This window comes from Homarus americanus, unplaced genomic scaffold (genome assembly GCF_018991925.1).
Source record: "Homarus americanus isolate GMGI-L3 unplaced genomic scaffold, GMGI_Hamer_2.0 scaffold32583, whole genome shotgun sequence".
NCBI lineage: Eukaryota > Metazoa > Arthropoda > Malacostraca > Decapoda > Nephropidae > Homarus > Homarus americanus.
The window spans coordinates 26,264,997-26,270,996 of record NW_024713129.1 but is presented as its reverse complement, the minus strand read 5'-3'; the positions used below and the strand labels follow the sequence as shown (position 1 = coordinate 26,270,996).

Below are 6,000 nucleotides of genomic sequence, written 5' to 3'. Positions count from 1 at the left end.
CCGCCGGCAAGGCCGTGGGTTCGTAACACTCGTCTTGCCCGTGGTGCCCACCGTTTCTGAGTGGATGTCGGTCACAGTAGAATAACCCGGCATTTTACATCCTTCTTTCCTCACACTGCCAAAAACTGTGGAATGCTCTGCCTTCTTCTGTGTTTCCAAATTCTTACAATCTGTCTCACTTCAAATAGCTGTTCTTCCGGCATCTTCTTGGTGTAGATTAAGTCTTTTTCCCTTATATTTTTAATCTCGTTTTACTGTTATCCTAGGCCCCATTGTGGGTGGGATCGATGACCTCTCCCCGGGTGGGCTATTCCCCGTAAAAAAAAAAAAAATCTCAGGTTTCTTTAGGTAATTATATTACGTGAACTTGAAGCAAGAACTTGAAGGACCTCCACCCCAAAACTACACATTATCATAGACCTGCGGTTTGCTATTCCTCGCCCATGGTAAGAAGCAGATAGTATGCTTGTATCATAGAGGTGGGTATCAAACTCAGTGGCAGGGCCTCTCCGAATACGATTCAGCCCAGATCAAAAGGAAATTATTAATATATTCCGAAGCCTTGACCTGTTACTATACATGCATTTGAAAATATTTGTACAAGCCCCAATATGAGCTCATAAAACATCATACCTATCACGACGATAATTCTGGATGCAGCCCCACTCTTACTGGACGGCAGGTCGTTGTCAGTGATGCTAATTGTGAGGAAAAAACAGTTTACTAGATTCGTGTCTAAGTCTTTCGGGTTCACTAACAAAAAAATTCTAGGTGTGATAAAATTATAGCCAATTGCAATTATTTTGATTATAATCAATACACGAAAGTAATTGATAATTAATCAAATGAAAATAGACACTCGGTATTCTTTCTGAGCAAATCAAAGCAGACATTTTACTTAATATTTAAGCAAGTCGACTTGTTATACTGTAGTAATTGTTATAACGTGTTGAGACGATTATAAAACCAGTTCAGTGTTATTGTGTAAATGACCAGGGCGAGTGGAGGGAAGGAGGGAGGGAGGGAGGGCGGGCAGGTGCGTGACTCCAGCTTGTGCCAGGCCAGCCCTGACATATTTCACTGGTCGAGAAAATATGACTTCTTTAAGAGAGGACAGACGTGTAGTTATAAACATTTTAACTTTCTTTATTTGTCACAGCACCTAAAAAATATTTAACATTTCTTTCAAAATAAAATAAAGAGATTAATGATGTTTAGAGGCGCGAAATTGGCGATTCATGGGCCCAGGGGTGCCAAATTACTTACCAGATTACTTGGCAAATTAAGAGCCAAAAGAATCTAGTCATATGTAAGTTACCTATGATTCTCAAATATAAAACAGAAATTAATAAAAAATAGAAAATAGTTATTGAATTTTTTATTGTATGGGAAGTTTTCATACACTTCTTTAAAACATTCAAGAATGAGGTAAAAGTTTCAAGGACTAGAAACAAATTTCAAGCAGTGGCCCCACTGGTTACTGTGCCGCCATCGTCCCCAATACACAAACAGGTACCCAAGCAGTTCATCACTCGAGCTCTGATACTTCTATTCCCCAATAAAGACTGGGGAAGTAAGTCACTGTTTTGTTCAATAAATTCACGAAAAAGTTTATCCAATCACGTTTTATATTATTTGAAATTATGGTGCCCATTAACAGACAGTGGGTCAATTATGACTGTGTGACCTATTGTGACTTTGTGTGACCTATTGCGACTTTGTGTGACCTATTGTGACTTTGTTTTACCTATTGTGACTTTGCGTGACCGATTGTAGCTGTGTGTGACCTAATGTGACGTGGTGTGTCTTTGTGTGACCTTTATGAATTTGTGTGACCTATTGTGACTTGGTGTGACTATGTGCGACTTTCTGTGACTTTGTGTGACCTAGTGTGACTTGGTATGACTTTGAGTGACCTACTGTAACTTTGTGTGACCTAATTTGACTTTATGTGACCTAATGTAACTGTGACCTACTGTAACTTTGTGTGACCTACTGTGACTTTGTGTGACCTATCATGACTTTTTGGGACCTACTGTGACCTATTGTGACCGAGTGTGACCTAGTGTGACCTACTGTGACTTTTTGTGACCTATTGTGAGTTTGTGAGACCTAGTATGAATTTGTGTGCCCTACTGTGACTTTGTGTGCCCTACTGTGACTTTGTGTGCCCTACTGTGACCTATTATGGTATTATGTGACCTTGATGACCTTCTCTGACTTAGTATGGCTTCTTGTAACCTACTGTGACTTTGTAGCCCTGTGTTACCTAGTGTGACCTTGTATGACCTTCGATGACTCTATGACTTAGTGTGGCCTTGTGTTGCCTTTTGTGTTCTAGTATAACATTGTATGACCTAATGTGACCTTGTTTGATTTAGTGTGACATTATATGACTTAGTGTGAACTAGTGTGGTCTTGTGTGACCTAGTATAATCTTTTATGACTTAGTGTGGCCGTTTTTAACCTTGTGTGACCTTGTGTGACTTAGTGTGACATATGTAACCGTGTGGACTTATGTGATATTATTTGGTCGTTTGTTTCCTTGAGTGAGTCAGTGGCATGACACGACCTCACGCACGAGATCATACACACACGTCGACACCTCATAATACACGTTAATAATATTGAATTAATTACTAATATATACGATAAACTATTTATTCTTATCACACCTTACAATCACGTGATAGATTCTAAAAAATATATGAAAATGACAGTCATTTCATAAACAGCTGAGGCGCATTTACCTGAGAAATTCTAATTTACTCATAGAGGGAATAGGCTGGAGGGTAGGACGGGAGGGACGAAACGGACGGGACGGAGGAACAGGCGCTGAAAGGAGGGAGGGGCGAGAGGGAAGGACTGGGACGGGAGGGGGAGACAAGGGCTGGATGGAGGAAGGGGCAGAGGCGGGAAGGAGGGACAGGGGCTGGATGGAGGGAGGGGCAGAAGCGAGAGGGGCAGGGCCGGGAGGGACGGAGGGATAAGGACGGGAATGAGGGGCGGGAGGGAGGGACAAAGACCAGAAGGAGGCAGGAACAGAGGTGGGAACGAGGGATAGGGCTAGAAGGTTGGAGGGGGAGAGGAGAGAGAAAGGAAGAGGGGAGGGAGGGGAGGATAGGGACGGTAGGGGGGAGATGGACAGAGCTAGAAGAAGAGAGGGACAGAGGCGGGTGCGAGGTATAGGGCCGTGGGAAGGACAGGAACGGGAAGGAGGGGCAGGAGCACAAATGAGGGAGGAACAGGGACGGGAGGAAAGAACATAGGCGGGAGTTAGGGATAGAGGTTGAAAAGAGGGACGGACGGGTGGGATGGAGAGACCGGAGGGGGGGACAGACGCAGGAGGGAAGACCAGAGGTAGAAGTGAGGGACAGGGACGAGAGAGAGGGACTCAGGCAGGAGGGAGGAACAGGGGTTGGATGAAAGGTAAGGCAGGGGTGAGAGGGAGGGAGGGACAGGTACGAGGTATAGGCTTGGTGGTGGGGGTCTACCGACGAGTCTTCAGGAGCAACAACAGGAAGGCGAGGATCCGATACCCGACGAACAAGCCACACAGGGAACCGATGTCGACCCAGAAGTTTTCCTGGAAAAGATACATTATTGTTAAAATGTCAACACACCCTAACAAAGAACGACCCACCTATGGGAAGTGCATCGTATTGATGATGGTAAAATATTATTTTCTCAGGAAAGATCATATTCGACACAGCCAGTCATACTAAAACTAACAATGGCTAGTGTAATGGTCACACTGGTTAGTTAATTTCTTGTAGTTCCCTTTGTGAGCAAAATAGTTGAAGTTAATATTTGGTCCATTAGTAGGGATACCAGAATTGTGAGACTTTTACCAGGTAATTTGAAGAATTATATAGCTAAAAGTTTATTTTAAGTATTCTATGATTATAGGTAACAATCTTTTTAACTACAATTCTTTTTTGAATGATTTATATTTGAATAGACTTAGTGATGATTGTAACTGTGAGGCATCTGGCATATATTAATGGAGATAATGTGCAAGTCTTTACCGGTGATTTAACGGTTGTTGAAAATGTTTTAAGAGAGATTATGAAGTTCAGTACTATGTATAGAGAACCTATTGGTGTTAAACAGACATATTATTGTGCAATCTTTGTCTACGTTTCAAAGTGTCATGTGAAGTAAATATAAGCTTGAGCTACATGAATTTGGTGAATGGTTGAATAAGGTTGTTCAAATTCTTGATACTAAGATGATTAGATTGAATCATAGAACGGGCTTCAAAGAACCTTTAATCGTGAGACAATATATTGAATAATCTCTCTTAAGTTTGCATGACAATTTTATAGTAGTATTTGCTGATAAAGATGCGGGTAATTTTGCGGTTGTATGTAAAAAGTTATATATTTAAATTCTACTGAATGAACTAGGAATCGGTTTCAGTTTTCCTAGTCGTAGTGGTGATTCAAATGTGAGTGTTAACTATCTTGATGTAAATATTTCTATAAATAAAAGTTGTATTACTATAGATGAATACCACAAGGATCAGGATGTAACATCAAACAGGTAAATTTTGGTTATTGATACCTTATCAAAGCCCAGGTTATCGAGGACAATATCACCGACAGGATAGCAGAAGTTAATAGTCTTGTTACAAATGGAAAAATCCTGCCACTGGTTGATGCTCAGGGCCTCGAAGCCGTACTGGAACCACGACAGGTAACTCAGCCAGTTGAGATACACCGGCACCGTCCTGCATATTGAAATATAACGATGTAATATTTATAAGTGTTATAAAATATGCATAGGTGTGTGTGTGTGTGTGTGTGTGTGTGTGTGTGTGTGTGTGTGTGTGTGTGTGTGTGTGTGTGTGTGTGTGTGTGTGTGTGTGTGTGTGTGTGTGTGTGTGTGTGTGTGTCTGTCTGTCTGTCTGTCTGTCTGTCTGTCTGTCTGTCTGTGTGTGTGTGTGTGTGTGTGTGTGTGTGTGTGTGTGTGTGTGTGTGTGTGTGTGTGTGTGTGTGTGTGTGTTTGTGTGTGTGTGCTTCCCCTGACAGTACACAGCCTCCTCACTATCCAGACTCCTGCTGTGCCTCCTCGTGGCAGCACACGGTAACTGGGTGCCTCGTGGGCCCAGGCAAAGCAGCAGTGGGCACCAGATGGACGGTGCATAGGACCACTGGCATGTGGACACGTCCTTGCAGATTAACCATCATGAGTAATAAGGCTACAAGAGTAAAACCCAAACGAAAAGTCTGTAGTGGAGCTCCGAAACAAGAAAAAATGCTTGCAGAGCTCAAACAAGACCCCCAACGGCGGTATAGACGGAAGAGGTGGTTGAAGGCAATGCACGATGCATAGGCTACTAGGGTGAAACCCAACAAACTATCCTATTGGCAATCCCTTGCAGCTCTCTCTCTTCCCTGTTGTGACAACTACTTGCACCCCTGGATCAGGAAAAAGGAGAGCCAAGATGTGTGGTTGCAGCCTGCCCTCCTGCCTCACCACATGAAACAACTCACGCACAGCCATCAGCCAGCGGCGCAGATAAGATTGTCGTTTATGCACTGGGATCTAGGCAACAGTACAATCCCGTCCTGTCTGTGCGACTGATCAGCTCTTACCAGGAGCTACTCTGCTCACCCCACATGGGAAGGGGGCTGGAAAAGGCGCTCTAAACATAGCCTGCCTGAGAAACCAACCTGACCGGACAACCGCGCCGGGTAAGGTCATCCTTATGCGGTCGAAAATATAATTACAATTACATACAAGAGCAAAAACAAACTAAACAACCTCTTATGGCCGCTGCATGGACAGTCAGGGCCTTTCTGGATGCTTGCACATTTGAGCGTCCTGAAAGAAGAACATCCTTTGACGCAGAAAAGCTGTCTAGGTATAACATCGACATAGCAGCAAATTAGTCAGTCCCGGCTCTCAGACGAGTGTTCAACTTACAAAACAGGGTTCCGGCTTTACTTTCTTCGGGAAGGGTAAGCCTGCTGAGGAGAGAAACCACATTTATGG

At 43.3% G+C, this 6,000-nt stretch overlaps 1 pseudogene; it reads right to left on the bottom strand.

The window, feature by feature from the left end:
* Nucleotides 1–1,363: 1,363 nt before the first annotated feature.
* The window catches only part of LOC121869673, a 69,662-nt pseudogene continuing 65,025 nt past the window's right edge, over nucleotides 1,364–6,000 (bottom strand).